The sequence below is a fragment of the Peromyscus californicus genome, unplaced genomic scaffold (genome assembly GCF_007827085.1).
Source record: "Peromyscus californicus insignis strain IS unplaced genomic scaffold, ASM782708v3 Scaffold_9__1_contigs__length_137607984, whole genome shotgun sequence".
NCBI classification, from domain to species: Eukaryota; Metazoa; Chordata; class Mammalia; order Rodentia; family Cricetidae; genus Peromyscus; species Peromyscus californicus.
In genome coordinates this window covers 28414424-28435175 of record NW_026294617.1, presented here as the reverse complement: position 1 = coordinate 28435175, position 20752 = coordinate 28414424, and the positions used below count along the sequence as shown (strand labels likewise).

Sequence of the window (20752 nt, the reverse complement as noted above, 5' to 3'; positions counted from 1 at the left end):
CTTCCAACTGAAGCTTACAATTCTTTTACCTGTAGACAATGGATATCACTTAAAATGCACATTTCTACAATTCTATTCTGCAGTTTAGGAACACTCTATAAAATATTAATTGATCACAATTGTTAAAATTATAACCTCATATGTACAAAAAGTTATTAGTCCTATAGGTAGTACAAATAATTGATTATTTTCTTGACTTGTTCTAGACAATAAAATTTGAGGTGAGTTTGAGTAGATTTCTTTAGATATGAACATGATTTCCTACATAAAATTCATTTAAGCAAAATTCAGCAAGAGGAAGTGATTGATGTGTGCCAATGGAGAGCTCTCTTTTCTATAAATCACACAAAAATGGTAGACTTATTGTATGAGGAAAGCCAAGTCAGGCTTCAACATCAGTGAGGTTCATTCCGGGAACTATCATGACAAGTAAGCAGTTGGAGTGGCCAGCTTCTCCTTTGCTTGGATTATTTGATGTACAATTTTAATGTTACAGGGTGACCTGCAGGAAACGGCTGGTGCACATACCTAATATGAGCTTGGCAAAGTACTTTGAAAAGTGTGTGGCTAACATTCCAACAAGAACTGTGTGCAAGGACAACCTTCATTGAGAAAAATCAGAGTACTGCTACAACTGCACAGCAACAGGGAACATTTATACATCCTTCACATATCAATTTCTATAAATATTATTTCTTCCCATGTAATGTTAGAATAATATTGCCATTAAAAATGTCATTAATTCTGAAAAGATGTACTATGTTTGGCATTTTGGAATTTTGTGGTTAATATGGCAGGTTAAAGAAAAACAATTATTCATTGGAATTGGTAATCTTTATTTATTTTTAATATTATTATTATTTACATCATGACCATAGTTTCCCCTCCTTCCTCTCATCCCAGTTCCACCCCTCACTTCTCTTCTTCACCTCTCTCCCCATCCTCTCCACCATCTCTGCATCTACTTCTTCATTTCTATTCAGAAAAGGGCATGTGTCCCATGGCTGCCACCAAAATGTGGCATATCAAGTTTCAGTAAATCGAGACACCTCCCCTCCTATTAAGGATGGACAATGCAACTCAGTAGGAGGAATGGGGTCTCCAAACCCTGCAAAAGACACAGAGACAGCCTCTGCTTCCATTGTTAGGAGTCCCACATGAAGACCAAGCTACACAACTGTAACATATATGCAGAGTGCCTAGGTCAGTCCCATGCAGGCCTCTGGTTGCCAGTTCAGTCTCTGTGGGCTCCTCGGAGCTCAGATGAGTTGATTCTGTGGGTTTTCTTGTGGTGTCCTTGACCCCTGTGGCTCCTGCAATCCTTCCTCCCTGTCTTCATCTGGATTCCCAGAGCTCAGCCTAAAGTTTGGCTGTGGGTCCCTGCATCTATTTCCATCAGTTACTGGATGAAGCCTCTCTAATGACATTTGGGCTAGGCACCAATCTATAATAGCAGAATAACACTACATTGTCAACTTTTTTGTTTTGTTTTGTTGCAAGTTGTATTTGTTTCTCTCCTAGATCTCTGGGACATCCAGCCTCTAGGTCCCAGCACTCCAGGTCCTGCCAGGGGTGTGTTCCCCATCATGGCATGAGACTTAGGATGGTTCACTCTTTAGTTGGTCACTCCCACAATTTCTGAGCCACCTTTACCTCTTGTAGACAGGACAAATTGTACATCGAAGGTTATGTGTCTGGACTGGTGTCCCAACCCCTCCACTGGAAGTCTTGCTTCATATTTGAAGGTTGCCAGTTCCGGCTATGTATCCCCTGCTGTAAGGAGTCTTAGCAGAGGTCACCCTTGTAACTTTAAGGGAGTTTCCCTTCCACTAGGTTTCTACCTCATCCTGAAATGCCCCCCTTTTCTAGTCATGTCTTAACATTACTCTCCCCACTCCATTCTCTAATCTGATCCCTCCTGTTCCCATCTCTCCCTGAAAAAAATATGGGACACTTTACAAATTTACATGCCATCCATGCACAGGGACTGTGCTTATCTCTGTATTGTTCCAGTTTTAGTATATGTGCTGCCCAAGCGAGAACCCTTGTGTTTATTTGTTCATTTTAATTTACTATCAGGAGTCAGAGACTTGTTTTCTTCCTCACAATGTTCCTAAAAATAAGGTAAATTTCTCATCCTCTCCTGTGCCTGCTGAACTATGGCGTTGTGATGGATAAAAAATGGTAAGAAGCAGTGTGCTTCAATATCAGACAGTCCTGCCTCTGCACTGCACGTTGATGTCCGCTCCTCTCAGCTATTTTCTTCTTAAAATTATTCCTGTATGTTGTATGCCATATGTATGTGTACCCATGGAGACCAGAGGAGGACACTGGATGCTTTGGAGTTTGAGTTATAGGCATCTGTGAGTTATATAAGATGGGTAGTGGGAACAGAGCTTGTGTCCACTGAAATAGCAGTAAGTGCTCTTAGCCACTGGGCCATTTCTTCAGTGCTCACTATTACTTTTTCTTACACACAGAATAAATATAGCAAAGAAAGTCTGGTAATTACACAGTGAAAATGGCTGAGTTCTCAACCACTAGTGTCCCTTATTATATTGAGCTACAAATATTCCTGCCATTACTGTCTCCTTGGATTTATATGGAATCTGGATACTACTACATATTTGTGGGTTTGTTTTCAGATACATTGATTTCAGTTGCAGTAATTAACCAACTAAATACTCCATCTCTGGTTTATTTTAAATTCTGGGGCTGGGCTTCTGTAGATATTTATTTTCTGAACCTTTTAGATAGCTGAGAATAATATTTTCATGAATATAGTACAGCTATACATCATGGACTCCACAGATGTTTTCAGAATTTCACTTAACTCTGTATTTCTTGAAGGAAGAGTTGTTTCATGGTATTCATATTTATGAGAACCATGTGCATTATCTTTCAGTATCAAAAGAATTGATTCTATAACACCTTGTGAGAGTACCTAGTTATTTATATATAATAACAAAGAATTTCCCTTCAATCTGTGCATGCATATTCTCCTATATACATTTCCAGAGGTGGCAGACCTGTAGCCCTCAGGCTGAAAAGAACACTTGCATTTATTTCCCGTGACACAACATTGTCATCAACAAAGTTCGTGCTTGAGAATTATGTAAACATGTAACAAAATAATGCAAAAAAATCATAATGTTTTAAGTAAGTATACACTTCTCTGTTGAATCAGAGCGATAAGTAGGTTGTATGTGATCTTGGGTCTATGAGTTGTATACCCCTGCTTTAGTCATGTCTATATTCCTTATAAAATCATGGTGTCGATGCTATGAAAGATGTTTCTGCATTCTGGGGATTAATGGCAAGAAGAAAATGTTTGTGTGTGTCCAGTGTAGATGAAAGTGCTTTTAATATTTTGGATCCATGGTTGGTTCAACTCATGGATATAAAACCCATGGATACAGAAGAATGGCTGCATTAGCACACATGAGAACAACTCTTATTTGTAAGACTTCTAGAACTCATTCTGTATTAACAGAATCTCCCTACCAGTGTAGACTGCAATCGTTCATAAATACAAGTCATTCAAATGGTAGAAAACAAAAGTAATGGAAGAAATAGTCACACTCTGTTTTTGCAACAAAGTAATTGCTTCTTTCCAATTCTAACTTAAAATTCTTTCCCAACATAGGAATATTCTTCTTAAACAATTACAGAAGTTTTCTGGGAGGTGGTGGTACATGTCCTTAGTCCCAGCATTCTGGAGTTTGAGGCAGGTGGATCTCTGAGTTCGAGGCCAGCCTGATCTACAGAGCAGGTTCCAGGACAGCCAGGGATTCACAAATAAACATTGTTTAAAAAATTATGAAAGTTATATTATGGTATAATGCACAAAATGAAAATGAATACTATCTCATCTTTTGTTTTCTTTCCTGCCTTCTACTACCCCTACCTCTCATGATACTGAAAACAAAATGAAATACATACATACATACATATATACATACATGCATGCATACATTTGGTTTTATTATTAATTTTGGTTTATTTGGCTTTGGTATCTTTGTTTGTTTGCTTGTTTTCTGATGAGGGAAAAAAGGTGTAGGTGGAAGGTAGGAGTATCTGGGAGGTGTTGGAGCAGGGAGACTGTGATCAGAATATAGTATATAAAATTATCTTCAATAAAAAAAATAAATCCACAAATATTTTAGGAGTTTGTAGCTTACACATAAATCAAGGGAGATGGCAGATTTCTATCCCCTGCTCATATAGACCCAAATGAAGCCTGTTTGGTATTTCTGAGTCTGGAAAGAAGATGCCAAACCAAGTCAAGTTATTTTCTATTTGAGAATCTGAGAGAGGTCTAAAATACGAATCTGCTGAGATGCTGAGAGCAAAGAGAAATTTTTCCCAGCCTCAGGAGGGAGTTGACAGCTAAGGGATTGTTTATTTCCTTGTCAAGCTAGAGAGAGAGGCCTTCCTTCTGTTCACTGTATGCCTAAGCTACTTCAGTAATCTAAAATGATTGAGGTTGTTTCAAAAAAAGAAAAAAAGAAACCAACGAACCACCCTAGAATCCCAAAACCAAGTTGTTCACACAAAATAGTCATTCCAACAGACAGAAAGCAGCCTTCACAAAATGGTATCATTAATTCTCAGGATATGCCAACTAGAATTATAAAATCTTGATAATCGTATCCCAAAAGCTTACTTAAACATTAGTAAAACTGAGCTGTCAGTATCTGGCACAAAGTTTGCAGCTTGGAAGATCTGATGAAATGATTGGCTCAGAACTCGAAGAAAAAGAAATAGTATGTCACGAAACAGTAAGAAATTTGAGGACACTTTCGAAGGACATACTATGAAGAATACAATATCATCCCAAGGATATGATTCCAAACGAAGAGATAAGAAATGTATATATTTTTTCATTTGGAAGAAATTAATTACAGAAGAAAAAAGATATATGTGATTGATCATTTCTCACCAGTAATACTACCTGGCAGAACTCAGTGAGAACTGGAAAGACATGCTTACTCCAAAATCAGCATAATTCACTATGTTTTAGTTTTTCTTTTTTTCAATATGATATAATTTTTAAATATGATTGTATTACCTATAATCAACATGTTGAATAGCAGATTTTTAAATTGTTGTAATTGTTGCACCCTTGAAATCCCTCAATACCTACTTAAACATGATATTACCATGATGACACAGTTGACATGCCATCATGGATGGAGGAAATTCCAACCCTACCCAAAGATGAAGTTCTATAGGTAATTAAGAACGGCTAAGAGAAGGAGAATCAGTCTTCTCCAAGAATGAGGCCCTTATAGGTTATCCAATCACAGCATGTGTGTGTGTGTGGGGGGGGGTACTGTGTGTTGTTGTGTGTCTGTATGTGTTTGTGTGTCTGTACATGTGACAATAATCATTTAAAAATAGATAATGTATTTGACAGGGAACGGGAGAGAGCAGGAGCTGGGATTGGTAGAAGAAAGGGTGGAAATGTTATAAATACAGTACTCATGTGAGAAGTTCTCAAAAATGTAAAATGAAAAATACATTTTATATTTGACCAACATAACCCAATCATCTTTCCATCTGTGTCAGCCTCTGGTAACTACCAGTCTCTTCTCTACTTCTTAAGTATCAGCAGTCTTGAATTTATATGAGTGACATCATGTGAAATATGTCTATCTGTACTGAATGTACTTCAATTAATACAATGCCCTCCAGCTTTATCTATGTGATCCCAGGTAGCAGGAATGGCTTATGAGGCATAACTGGGCAGTGTGCCACTGTGTATTTGTGTTGCTGATCTTTGTTCTTCACATCTCTTTGTCAGTATTTTATGCATCTCATAAGCTTGAGTTTTTGTTTTCTTTCCGTCTCATTCATTTTCTCTTTTTTCTCTTTTACAGTTGTCAGATGCACTCACAGTTTTCTGTTTGGTCTATTTTGCTGCTGATATTCTTTTTAGCATTTTTTACTTCATTCACTGGATTTTTCACTTACACATTAACAAAACTTGGTTAAGTAAGTTTCTGTTTCAGAGATAAGTATGAGATATTGAAAGCAAAGATAATTTTTCTCATTTTTAACAGTACATTTCATTGTGCTAATTAATACATAAACTTTTATTGTTTTCACTCCTCTGTTTAATTATTTGTATTTATTTGATTTTTATGATATTCCTTAAAACACTTATTTTCAATTCTTTGTCAAGCAGTTCCAGAATCTCTGTTTCTATTGTATTTGTCTCTGGAAGATTTTATCTCTGATAAATTCATGCTTTCATGATTGGTCTTCATTCTCATGACTGTACTTTGATGTCTGTACATTTGAAGGAGTGGATATTTATTCTAGTCTTCATAGGTGCACTCTGCCAGGAAAACAAAAACAAAACAAAAAACATTTAACAACCAGACTACCTGGGGTTTTGGAAAAAGCTACTGGCTATAGTGTTCATTCCAGATTCTTTGAAGTAACTAACAGTTCAAATTAAAAGAAGATAATATTATTTTGATCCATGGGTTCAGAGATGTGAGTATGTCACGGTGGAGAAAGTGTGGCAGTGAAAAACACTTCACATCATGACACCCAGAAATCAGAGTAAAGAGGCCAGGATAAGATTCAACTTCAACTTCTTGGGCTCCAGCTCCCGAATTCCATCACCATACAATGACATCACATTATTAATCAATAAAGAAATTATGAAGGATGAATCATACATGTTATGTCATTAGCTTAAACACTTAAATGCCCTCACAGACAAACCCAGAGGTGTGGTTTACTATAATCTTCAGTGTTTGCTATATAATAGTATTTGGTATCCAAAGTGAATTTCCTGGCCACTCCCTTCTCTTTCATCCACAGTGTAACTTTGTGCTCAGCATGCTGCCAGGGTTAGGAAAAGGGGTAGGATATTCACGGTGAATACACTCTCTCCACTGTTTGCAGTGTACTTTTCCTCATGATTGTCTTTCAACTAGCTACTGTGAGTTCCCATTCTGTTTCTGTAGTTGTTACAAAGGCATTTTGTTCACGGAGATCTTACCAAATCAATAACCTTTTAGAGGGCAACCCTCAAGAGTTCTATATTGTTATCATACACACATGCTTCCTTTTATAACCATTTTCATTAGAAAAGAAGAAAAATATTTTAAAGTAATTATCTTGGTGAGTATATGGTAATAGCATATGCCATGAGTTAAAAATACTAAAATTTAATTTGACTCTCCACCCAGGGAAGCAGATAGGCTAACTGCAGATCTTCCTTTCTCCTCTCTCCCTCCTCTCCCCCAAATCATTCCCTCAATCTCATCCCCAGATTTTTAGCATACTACCTGCTGCAGCCTCCCCTCCCCCATGCTACCATCTCTAGAAGACCACACAGATTTTCCCCTTCAAACGTCCTCCACCACACTCACCAGTTTAACTCAGACACCAAATCCACCACACTTTTGCAGAGGAGCAGGTAGCCTAACTCTAAATTTTCATCTCTTCCTTTTCCCCTCCAAATCCTATCTCTGTTCTCATCCCAAGCTCCCTAGCATACCACATGCTGTATCCTCCACTTCTTTCTGTGCCTTCACCTTCAGTGGATCCCACTGATCTCCCCCTCCAAACTCCCTTTCCCGAAAGAACTCATCCTGTTATCCCAGTTCCTAAATCCATCAGGTATTCCCTGGGAACCTGCCAACTAAGCCTGCTGAAGAAGAGAGGTAAGCAGGTAAGCAAGCTTCAGATCTTTACTATCCCTCTTTTCTGCCATGTCCAAGCCTCCCAGTCTATTCCCCAAATCTGTAGAAGACTACTTGCTGTGACCTCTTTTCACATCTTACTTAGTCTCTATTTCTAGGAGACTAAGCAGATCTTCCTGGGACACTCTGCTTCCCTCTCACATCTGAACCTCCTTCCCCATCTCCTAACTCATCCCAATTACTAAGTGTTGTCCCCATTACTGAGAAATACATTTTACGGGGACCCTAAGTAGCTACACCTATCAGGATCTGAGAACAATTACATTAACGGTTAACACACAACCATCACATCACTCACCCCAAGAACCAGAAAGGGCAACAGAAACCAAGGAACAAAACACTCACCTAACAAAGACAAGACCAGCTATCAGTATCTAGAATTACAATCTTTCCAAACCCAGAGGCCTAGAAACCAATGAAAAAACACAATAACATCCAGGATAATATGTCTCTACTAGAGCCCTACCGCAGTAAGCCATGAGTATTGCAACATAGCTGAAGCATGAGACAAAGACCTTAAAATAGCCTTTATGGATATGATAGTGGTACTTAAAGAGGAAATGAATAAATCCATTAAGGAACAAACAGTGGAAGGAAATGATTAAAATAGTTCAAAACCTGAAAGTAGAAATAGAATAATAATAATAAAAAAAACCTGAGGGAAACATGGAAGTGATGAATTTAGTAACTCAATCAGAAACCTCAGAGAAAAACCATCAAAAACAGAACACACATGAAAAGTGGATTTCAGGCATAGAAGACACAATAGAAAAAAATTGATACCTTGGTCAAAGAAAATGCAAAATCTAAAAAACTCCTTCCTAAATCCTCCAGGAAATCTGTGATGAAAAGATCAAATCTAAGAATAACAGAAGTAGAAGAAGGAGAAGAAACACAGGTCGAATGCATAGAAAATATTTTCAACAAAATCATAGAAGAAAATTTCATAATCTAAAGAATTACATGACTATAAAGTTAGAAGAAGCATACAGAGCACCAAATAGACTGGACCAATAACAAAGTTCCCTCAGAACATAATAGTCAATACACTAAACATGCAGAACAATAATAGAATATTAAAAGCTGCAAGGTGAAAAAAAAAGACCAAGTAACATATACAGGCAGACAAAATAGAATAACATCTGACTTCTCAATGTAAACTCTAAGTGCCAGAAGGGCGTGAACAGATGTTCTATAGACTCTAAAAGACCACAAATCCCAACCCAGAATACTATACTCAGTTAAATTTTCAAACACAATAGATGAAAAAAATAAGGCCTTCTACAATAAAACCAAATGTAAGCAGTATCTATCTATAAATACAGAAGGTAGTATAAGGAAAACTCCAACTTAAAGAGGTTAACCACACCCATGAAAATACAAGGGACAAATAATCTAAGACCAGCAAATCAAGAGCGGGGAAACACACACACACACACACACACACACACACACACACACACACATACACACCAGCAAAATAACAGCAATCAACAAGCACTGTTCATTGATATCTTTCAGCATTAATGTTCTCAATTCCCCAACACAGACTAACAGACTGAATGTGACAACAGTATTAATTCTTCTGCTGCCTCTGAGAAATAGACCTCCACATTGAGTATAGACATTACTCCAGGGTGAAAGGATGGGGAAAAGATATACCAAGCAAATGGACCTAAGAAGCAAGCTAGGGTAGTTACTTTAATATCTGAAAACTTGGACTTCAAGTCAAAGCAGTCAGAAACAATATGAAAGGACACTATATATTCATCAAAAGAAAAATCCACTAAGAGTACATTATAATTCTTAACAGATATAATAGTAGTACTTAAAGAGGAAATGAATAAATCCATTAAGAAACAAACAGTGGAAGGAAATGCCAAAGAACCCAAGGACATAAAGGAAATACTATTACAGCTTCAGTCACATATTGAACCTCAAATACTGATGGTAAGAAACTACAGTACCCCATTCTCACCAATAGACAGGTCATCTAGAAAACAACTAAACCCAAAAATGCTAGATCTAGCTAGTTATAAACCTAATGAACCTAACAGATCATTACAGAATGCTTCACCCAAACACAAAAGAATATACCTTCTTCTTGGCATCTCTTGGAACTTTATCCAAAATGGACCACATACTTAGATACAAACCAAGTCTCAAGAGACACACGAAAATGGAAATAACACTCTGCATCCTTTATGACAATCATGGATTACTAATTGATTTCAGCAACAGAAACAAGAGAAAGCTCTCCAAAAACATGGAAACTGAACAACTTGGTACTGAATGAAGGGCCAAAACAGTAATTAAGAAATAAAGAATTAAGGCCGGGCGGTGGTGGTGCACGCCTTTAATCCCAGCACTAGGGAGGCAGAGCCAGGCGGATCTTTGTGAGTTTGAGGCCAGCCTGGGCTACCAAGTGAGTTCCAGGAAAGGCGCAAAGCTACACAGAGAAACCCTGTCTCGAAAAACCAAAAAAAAAAAAAAAAAAAAAGAAATAAAGAATTAGCTGGGCAGTGGTGGTGCACATCTTTAATCCCAGCACTCAGGAGGCAGAGGCAGGTGGATCTCTGTGAGTTCGAGGCTAGCGTGGTCTACAAAGTGAGTTCCAGGAAAGGCACAAAACTACACAGAGAAACCCTGTCTCAAAAAACAAACAAAAAAAAAAAAGAAAAAGAAAAAGAAAGAAAGGAAGAATTAAGGAACTGATCTATTTCAAGACTCAGCTATACCACTCTTAGTCATCTACCCACAGGAAACTTCATCCTCCCACAGAGACAATTGCTCAGCCATGTTCACTGCTGCTCTGTTCATAATAATAGCTAGAAACTGGCAACAACCTAGCTGTCACTCAACAGAAGAATGGATAAAGAAAATGGGGAATGTGGTAAATTTACACAATGGAGTATAACTTTTTTGTTAAAATTGAAATCATGAAACTTGCAAGTAAATGGATGGAACTAGAAGAAAAAAAAATCATGAGTAAGGGAAACCACACACAGACTGTCAAATATGGTATGTATTTGTTTATATGGAGATTTTAGCTATTCAGTCAATAATAAGCAAGCTACAATCCATAGAACCACAGAGGTTAGGTATACAATAGGGGACTTAGGAGGAGGAACAAGTAGATCTCTTGAGGAAAAAAAAAGGAAAAAAAATTTATATATATATAATGGATGGATAGAATGGGGACTGGAACAAGAGGATCAAATGGGAAGGCAGAATGAAGAGGGGAATGAGGGAGAGAATAGTGAACACAGGAAGACACAGCCAAAATTAAGGGCCATTTGAGGGGTAGTATGAAAAAATCTAACACAGCAGCAGCTTCCTAAAATATACACATATATGAAGGAAATCTGAATGGAGTCTCAAAATAAGAGGGCAGAAAGATCCCCAACTGAACAGTTCTTGTCCCCAAATAAAGCTTCAAGTAACAGGATTGGGTTATATGTAATTGATGTTTTGGCCAAAGAGGTCTCATGGAAACCCTCAAACAACCCGGACTGTTGCCAAGACTACAGATAGCTCTCCAAACTGATGGCAAGACCCCATTGCTGAAGACAACACCTACACAAGTCATTGAACATTAAGAAGTACTTAAAGCAGCTTTTCTTAATATCAAAAATTTAATTTGACAGTTTACTGAAGAAAACCAGAATTATCATGGCAGACATGAGACAGAAAAGAATTATTGTGACTAATGAATTTGGATTTTTTTCCTTTTTCCTTTTTTCCACTAATAAATTTTAATGGCGTTTTAATCTGAATAATTTTAATATTAATCATCATTTAAATATACAGAGAACTGTGGATAGATACTAAAATGTTATTTAATGATGACTTGGATACGATTATTTAACAATTATAAAGGTGAAAGTTCCTTAGGCAAGAATAAGACAAAAACCAGTAACACTAAAATGGTGGGTAAGAATGATGGATAACTCTTATTTGCATCTTGACTGACTTGAAATCCATGTTGAAAATCACCTCTGGATGGATTTAATTTAGGATGGAAGACCCTGAATGTGGGTAGCACCATCCTATAGGCTGTGGTCCTTGACAGGTAAAAAGGAAGTAAAAATGAGTACCCACATTTGTTGCCTTCTGATTCCTAACTGCAGACCCGAGGTAACCATTTGCCCTTTGTTCCTGCCCTTACCACCTGACCATGGCAAACAATGGGCTAAGCCATCATTCATTCCTTAGGTTTCCTCTGTCTGGTATGTTGTTATAGGAATGAGACAATTAATGTAGTGAAAATAAATTGGAAATAAGCAATAAAAAGCTGTAACTTTTAACTGTTAGTCATAATAACCACTAAATGGAGGATAACACTTATTTTTATGGAATTTTCTTTAATTATTGGAAGTGAAATTATTCAAGATGTTTGGTAGATCACCAGCAATAAATTTCAAATTATAAAGGTCCTGGTTTTATGTTCAAATTGTTTATTTCTTGACTATGAATTTTTATGAAAGTAAATGGCCATACTGGAAAGACAAACAGACCACTGTAATGTTTTTTCTGTGTTTGTGAAAATACATAAAACATGGAAGTCCATGAGGTGGGGGTGGTTATATTATTATTCACTTTTCATACTGGGGACAATGTATATATCTTAAAATGATGAAATTGTCTACATTTTAAATGACTTGAATATAATATATATGAGGAGGCACTTATGTCAGAAATTATGTGTCAGGAAGAGTCTGTGTTTGATCTGCTTTAAGATTAGCCAGATGTGGGATATATACAGTGAATTTCTTTATAATGTGTGTATTGTTACATAGGTCTATGTGCTCTGTAAAGGGTTTAGATGAGATATAGTTTTTGGCTTTCATAACTCTGAAATTTTGTGAATATTTTTCTGTTGCATTCCCACATAAATTTAGTAGTGATCAAAGATTAGAAGACTGTGGCATCTACAATTTCAGATTTTCAATCAGAGCTCTGTATATTAAAAAAATTCTGCACCTAAGAACAGTTCACAACTGAATGTAAATTGCTAAACTTACCGATATTTATCAGAACTGATGAGTGACTAAATTCCTTCTACTAGTAGTCCTTCAAGTTTTGACGGACTCAAATTTTCAAATAAACAATCAGTGTGACCAGTGAGTCTATGAAATTATTAGATAGTTCAATGGTGTGCTTAGTTTCTTATTGTTTTTAAGCCCCTGAACATTCCTAATGAAGTAAATTATGGCAGCTTTATGTGAGGCCAAGTATGGGGCCTGGCGTGAATCATGTATTCCTAGGTGAATGCTTAGCAGTTTTGTTTTGGCAAAGAAAAGTATAGCTGAATATTAGGCTGCTTAAACAGATTTTATTCAGTAGATATTGATATTTTCTGAAAACTCCTGAGTTCTGTGGTGAGGTGATTGGGTATTTGAAGGGAAAATGAAGGAGCAAGACACAAACAGAGACTTGAGCTTCAATCAGTTAGAGAATAGAGAGAGATGGTCAGAGTAGTTGCTGCAAGGCCAGCTGTGTCTGCTGTCTGGCCATTGTGGAAATGCAGATTGTGTTCTGTTCCCAGAGACGGGAACACTAAGGCCTCCTTTCCTTTTCTTTCTCTTTCTTTCTTTTTTTTTATCTGCTGCTGATTGCATTTCAAAGCAATGGCTTTCAGGTGCTTGAGAAAGACACTTCTGAGTTGTAGGAAATGTCCATACATCTCAAAGGGACAAAAGAAAGATTTAAAATTGTGAGCCTTTTTTCATAAATGCTCTAAGATAGAAAGGTCAGGAGCCTATTGTCTGGTATTGGCTAGAGCAAGCAGTCGTTAGTCCTGGCAGCCATGAGCAGTCTCTGGCAGGCGTTTTAATGGGGGAACAGAGGTCATTTAGGGAAAGAGACAGAAGCTGTTAGAACTTGCTCGCATTTTGTCCTCTCAGCACAGAGTGGATTTTAGATCTGTGGGCTGTTCTACAGTTTTCATTTTCAATTAATGAAGTGTGATCTGCATTATTCTGCTTCTATGGAGAGGCATAGCCCAAGGTAACTATTTCAAATTTTCAGTAAGAATGAAGCATTGTTTCTTCAACACATTCCATCAAGTTCTTTCATCCCTAAACCTAATTTTATGAAATAATAAGCACGGAATTCAGTCAAATTAGTTGGTATGAAGTTTTCTGGCAGAAAACATGTGCTTTCTTAAAACTCTTTGTTATATTATTGTTTCAACTTTAATTCAGGTTTTCCCCACACATCTCTTGCAGCTTCTCTTTGTCTCTTTCCTTTCAACACTTTCATTAGATTTTACAAATGAGTGCGCCTGTGAGCAAGTGAACTGAGAAGTCAATGTAGTTTGATTCACGACTTCTCTTTCATTAGTCAAACATGCATTAGATAACTCTTGTTAATCCATGTGTATAGAACTGAAAGGAGAAGTCTCTTTTAAACAGTTGCAAAATTAAATACAGATTTGAGCTAATCATTCCATTATTTAAAATATTTATACAAGTATGGAAGTAATTTTTAAAAACCTGTTTATGATCAGGTCCAATAAAGAAATGTCATTTATTGGTTTAATGTCTGGGTCTAAAATGAGAGATGACATCTTAGTCCATTCTTTCTAATTAGCAGAAACATTTACATGTTATTTTAATTACTGCAGTAAATAGCTATTTGAAGATAAATGTGAACATGTTTAGAGATAATGAGGTACAAGAAATCTTATAGAAGTCTAAAAAGATAATACCTTTTCATTTTTTAATGATTTAGGTATTCAGACACAGAAAACAACAATGACGTGAAAATTAATTAGGAAAGCTGATTTTAATCAATGTATTGAAATGTGCCTCCTATCTGGAGTTTCAGTGCGATGCTCTGGGATCCCACCAGCAGGGGGAAGTTCACAGAGGAATTCTGAGATGGATGCAGGTGTGCCTCATGCCTGTCTATTTAGGATTATCTTCAACAAAATGTACACTTGCCTGATTTAAAATTGAAACTATGAAATAGTTACAGTTCAAATTCCTATTATTCCTGTTTCCCACAATTTAAAAATTTCTCCTTCTCTCATATATTACATCCCAACCACAGTTTCTCATCCCTCCACTTCTCTCAGTCCCTTACCCTGATTTTCCTCATCCCCAGATCCACTCCTTTTCCCTTCAGAAAAGAGCAGGCAGCCCGGGGGTGTCACCTGAACACTGTATAACAAGTTACAATAAAGCCTAGCACATAATCTCGTATCAAGACTGGATGAGGAAACCTGGTAGGAGGAAAAGGTCCAAGAGCAGGCAAAAGAGGCAGAGATACCCCCATTCCCACTGTTAGGAATACAATAAGAACACCAGGTTGTAGAACCATAACACATATGCAGAGGACCTAGCTCATACCTGAGCCGGCTCCCTGAGTATCATTTCAGTCTCTGTGTGCCCCTATGAGCCTTGCTTAACTGCTTCTGTGGGCCTTATTCTCATGGTGACCTCAACTCCTGTGGCTCCTACAGTCCTTCCTCCTCTTGTTTTGCAGGGTTCCCAAGCTCCACCTAACTTTTGGCTGTGGTACTGTTCATCTGTTCTCATCAGTAGTTGGATAAAGCCTCTCTGATGACGACTGGACTAGGCTCCCATCCATAAGTATAATAGAATATCATCAGGAATCATTCTATTGATTTTTTTTTTTTGTCAATTGTGTTTGGCTCTGTCCTAGTTCTCTGGGCTATCCAGCCTCTTCGGGTGGAAACCAATGACTGTTCCAACTTGAGGCCCATGCCTGATGGTGCTTCCCATATTTTAAGGAAGTGAATATTTTTTACGTTCTTATGTATGTTTATAATAATTTCTCTGCATATTTTACAAAACAAATTAATATTTGCAGTCTCATTCTTTGTACCATAGGATTATAAATCCATGATATTAGATATATATTTTTGGTAGCAATATCTAGAGAAATTGTGATTTTAGGGCAGTGACACATTTAAAGCTTGCATTGACCGCCAGCTATGACTTTTCACAGCCTGAAGGAAAGAAAATGAAAGCTCTGCATCCCTTCTCCTTGACCTCAGTGTGACTGGCAGGCAACCCTTTTCTCAGGAATGCTGTGCTTACAGCAGGCCAGGAACTCTCAGGCTAAGCCAATGATAAATATACCTGCTTAAAAGGCTCATCATCACCGATCATTAACGAAATGAAACATCAAACTGCAGTGGCATAGCACTGGCTTCTAATTACAGCAGCTAATTTCTCAGATGTGTATGAAATGTGAGGCTACAAGAGCATAAACTAGGTTCAGGAATATAAACTGGAACAATATTTTAAAGAAAATAATTTCAATTTATTAAAAAAACTGTAAACAAAAACATTATTCAAGCTTTCATCTCCTACATATTTACACAGAAAAAGGAAATCATATATCCTAAGAAAACATTTGAATATGAATGTACCAAGCAATTTTATATTCAACATTAGTTTATATTTGCTTAACTTTAAACAACTATGAAGAAGTTCTTCTACACATGGATCTATGGATATATTTTAGGAATACCATAAGAACACCAGGTCTACACCGCTGTAGACCCTACCCACTTCACAAGATATGTCTTCTGCTGAAACAGGTGCATGGGTATTCTAGGGTTACAGCCATTTTCTGAATTAATTTAAGGACTGTCCCATGAGACTGTAGCTCTGGGCAAAGGCTTGTGGCTAAGGATGTCACAGACTTTATGTAGGACTCTATTGTTGATGTTTGTTTTTCCAAATGGACTTAACCTTACACAATTTTCTGAATATTTATACTTATATTCACAGACTACTGCCAGTCTCACAAGAGACAGAAGTCAAATGAGAAACTCTAAACTAGTCAAAGTATGAGCATCATAACTGAGTGCTATGTACCAGAGTGTCAACGATGTCACATCTCAGGGAACGTTGCAGAAGAAAGTGAAGGACTGTGGGAGCTGAAGGATGGGAAGGATAGAGATAAAACACTGTCTTCTGAATGCAGCATGTCTACAGAAATCATGAACACACCACAGCGATGACTGTCCATAAGGGATCCTAATAAAAAGGTAGGAGGGAATGGAAGAAGGAGGGAGACTAGCTGGGGAAAAGAGATGGTTGGTGGGAGTGGAAGAGTTATGAGAGAGGGTGGAGATGCCAGTGCGATCACAGTGTACAAGTAAGATACTATCAAAGATAGTCTTAAAATTCTAGGAAAATGCTGAAACTATGCACACCATACAAACACACACACACAACACACATATATACGTATAATTGGTTCAGAACTGTGAACTGGGTAGTTAGGAAGAGTATGAAAGGATTAAAATTAGATTTTAGTAGTCTTTAGGAATTCATAAATACATTTATTAACCTGATTGTGGAGTTACATAAATGTTTATCAAATTCTATACTTTAATTATGAGCAATAAGCTCATTTAAAAATTTTAAATATGCAAAAATGGAACATTTCCTTAAATATAGTTTACTGTTATGTAGTGCTCCATGCTAAGTATAAAATTACCAAAATGTAGTCATTAAAAATGATATTTCATATATTCTGATTAAAAGTAATTTAGAAATACCCACATATTTTAAGGAATATAGATGAACACATAAAACATGCAGAAAATCATATTTTCAAAATATTTAAAGATAGAATTTAAAAAGCAGATCCAATGTTAAGCAACATAAGTTCCTTACTATACACTTTAGATCGTTAATGAGCTTTACAGTATGAGAATAATTTTTACCAGCTGCTAGTAGTAACAAATTACTACATTAATTTAACTCTTTAATGAATCATTTGTAAAACGTGAATAATAATTTTTTATTTTTATTTTTAATATGTTTTAATTAAAATTTTAATTTTAATGCTTTATTTAAAATAGAATTACATTACTTTCCCCTTTTCCTTTCTTCTGTCAAGTAAATCCAACATCCCCTCCCTCAAACTCCTTCTATTATCCCTCACTCTCAAACTGATGGCCAATTTTCTTTGACTATGATTGTTATATTTATATACACATACATATATATGAACACATTTGTTAATATAACAATGATATTTATATACGATTGTTGTAGAATGAAATTAGCATATATATGGAGTTATCAAGAACCATTTAATATTTAAAATCATAACAAAGGTATTTAAACTTACTGTTTTCGTTTATGGCCTGCTTCAATAGCATATACATATCTGCTTAAAACGCATAATTATATCCTTTTAAATTTTCACATAGAATTTTATGGACTGAGGCAAATAGGTGTCTTCTAGGGTAAATATTCTGATCAATTTAATAGTCATGTCGGTAGATGAAAAATCAATGTATCCAATTTTAAATATCATGGTAATTAAACTTTCCATTTATAGCTTTAGAATTTAAAAAATGTTGAGCTTATTATAATTATAATAAAATATTGAACACAATTATATGAACTTTAATAATTGATATCAGTGTATTCTCTTTTTAACTATATGGAACATTGAAAAGAAATAATTAGAAGAAAGAAAAGTTCATATTGAGAGGTTAATGCTTTTGAAACTATATGGAAGATATAAAATTTCAGAGTATTTGTTTTTGACCTTGGGCACTGAGAATGAGAACAGTATTTTATACTAATTTTAGTTTTTGAAGAAAAAGGTTCAGCTCTGTGCAAAGTGATATAATTCCTTTTATCAGCCTTCATTGACAAAGATCCCACCACCTAAGACAGTACACCTCACATTTTCAGTATTACTTGATGGTGACTCCCTTCAAAATAAGAAACATATAGTAGCAAGTTACTCTGCAGGATTATTGACTGTGCCTCTTCATTATCCAGGTAATGTATAAAGTCATTTTCTTTATCAACTTGCATCAATATCTTGTTTGCTGAGAGCTCAAGAAAGTGGTGAAAAGAAGGGGACCTTATCAAATGTGGTTTAGAAACACACCTATTAGTTTTCCTATTTTTACAGTTCCATTCAAGCACAAAACATTTATCTTGCTGAAGTTTCAAGAACTTGAAGGATTATTTGAAGTAAAATTTATAATAAAAAGATTGGGTTTGTTGAGTACTGAAAGAATAAAAAAAATCATGCTTGTGATTTTATATTTATTTCCCATAAGACGTACATGAGCATACTTTAAGTAGTTATCAACACTTTTATTGAATCCTGCATCTTTTTCTATGTTTACATCTTTCATTTCACTTATATGCAAATCTTTTTAATGAATGCAGATTGTTTTATTTTATGAATATTGTTGAATGTGTATCCTCTAAATACAAATTTAGATTATTCAAATATCTTTGATATTTCAAAGCATAGCCTAAGAAATTTCTTTCTAGAAATTATATATAGCTAGATATCACATGTGTGTATGACAAAATAAGATAATATATTGATAACACCTTGTTTTATTTACTAGTGTTGAAAATGTTTACATTTGAAAAAAATAACTTTTTGTTTAGAAGTTTTTGTCTTGTAAGCCTAAACATTCTTAAAATGTCATGATATCCCACTGTGTATAGGGAGTACATGTAATAAAATTTTATCCAGACCAGCATAAATAGGAAATAAGTAATGTTTTTTTTTAAAAAATAAATACTTCACAAGAGTCAAATAGTCAATAGAATTAAAATTATTTTTACTGTTAAAGATTTTACATACATAAGCAGTTATATAAAATGGCTGTCTTTATCTTGAGTGAAATGATGATATGTGGCAAGCTTGTTGAAGTATTGATCACAAATGTAGAAGTCAAAGCTTGCAAATTGGTGCTCAGAAAGCACAGGACTTCAGCATATTTAGATAATACAGTGTCCTGAAAGTTCAAACACAAATAGGTTCATGGTGAGAGATAATGCTGCCAGGAAAGATTAGGAGGGTAACTTCAAAGGGAATGATAGAGTTTGATATGTGATCACAGATTTAATAAAATCCAGCATTGCTTTTTATAGTCAGAAGTGTTCATTTTGTACACAGAAGACTAAGCTCTATGTCTGGATATAGGACACATCATAAAAACACTTTCATGAATATGTAGAACCATACATGGGTCAGAGCACCAATGGCCTCATGGGCTACTGTGTGCCACTCTCTGTAAAGCAATCTTGGAAAGAAAGCATTCATTGTGGGTATTTGTGTTATTTCCTATGGACTGCAAGACAAAGTTCTCTGGATAGGGTTGAGTGATTCACTGATCTGTGGGTTTAGCAATATGTCATTAGGATTCATTGTATTGCTATGTTCCTTTAGAAGAATAATATAGTAGGTTTTCCTCTTGGAACATGAGCTATCAAATCATAGGTTCTGGCTACTTTAGCAGTTCCGTCTCATGAAGAAGGCCTTACACCCATTTTTTTTTTTTGAAGTGGTTGGTTACTCTGATAATATTTGTGCCACTGTTGTATGATGATACCTTGCAGACGGGTCACTTATAGGTCACAGGTTTGTAGCTGGGGAATATTAATAATTGGCTTAGTCCTCTAATAGCACAGAGAACCTTGTAGCACCATGGATTCTACTCAATAGGAGCAGAGGAACTGGTTGCAAAGTCCTACTTCTAAACCAAGAAGTTATTTGCAATGGAAATCTTTTACCCAAAGGAAAATCTGGTTTCTCTAATGTATGTATGTCACTGGTCATATTAACCACCTTCCAAGACTGGATGCAGGCCCAGGAGTAGATGACCAAGAGAAAACAAAACTCTCTGCATTTGTTGTTGTTGGTTTTTTATATTGTTTGAGGGGGGACTTTTGTTTTATTTTACTTTGTTTAATAATTTTTTGTTTGATTTTCATTTTTATTTGTTGGAGTGGAGAGAGAGAACTTAATTGAAATTGAGAAGAGAGGTAGGAGAATTTGGGAGGAGTTGGAGTAGGGAAAAACATGATCACAAAATATTGTTAAAAATAACATTAAAAGAAAAAGATAATTAACCAATTCACTTTGTGTATTTTCTATTTATTTCTATAATTTGTTATTTTTCATCAACTTGTGTACATGACTTTTTAAATGAGAATCTGTAAAACCTTGCCCCATTATAAACAGTCCACAGATTAGGATTTGAAAATCTATCC

The 20752-nt window shown here is 35.9% G+C and overlaps 1 non-coding gene across 1 annotated transcript; it reads right to left on the bottom strand.

Annotated features, from left to right (window-relative positions):
* Positions 1 to 1939: 1939 nt before the first annotated feature.
* On the bottom strand, positions 1940 to 2043 carry LOC128106770 (U6 spliceosomal RNA). Its single transcript, XR_008216828.1, has one exon. It is a non-coding gene; the product is annotated as a U6 spliceosomal RNA (small nuclear RNA).
* Positions 2044 to 20752: the final 18709 nt, after the last annotated feature.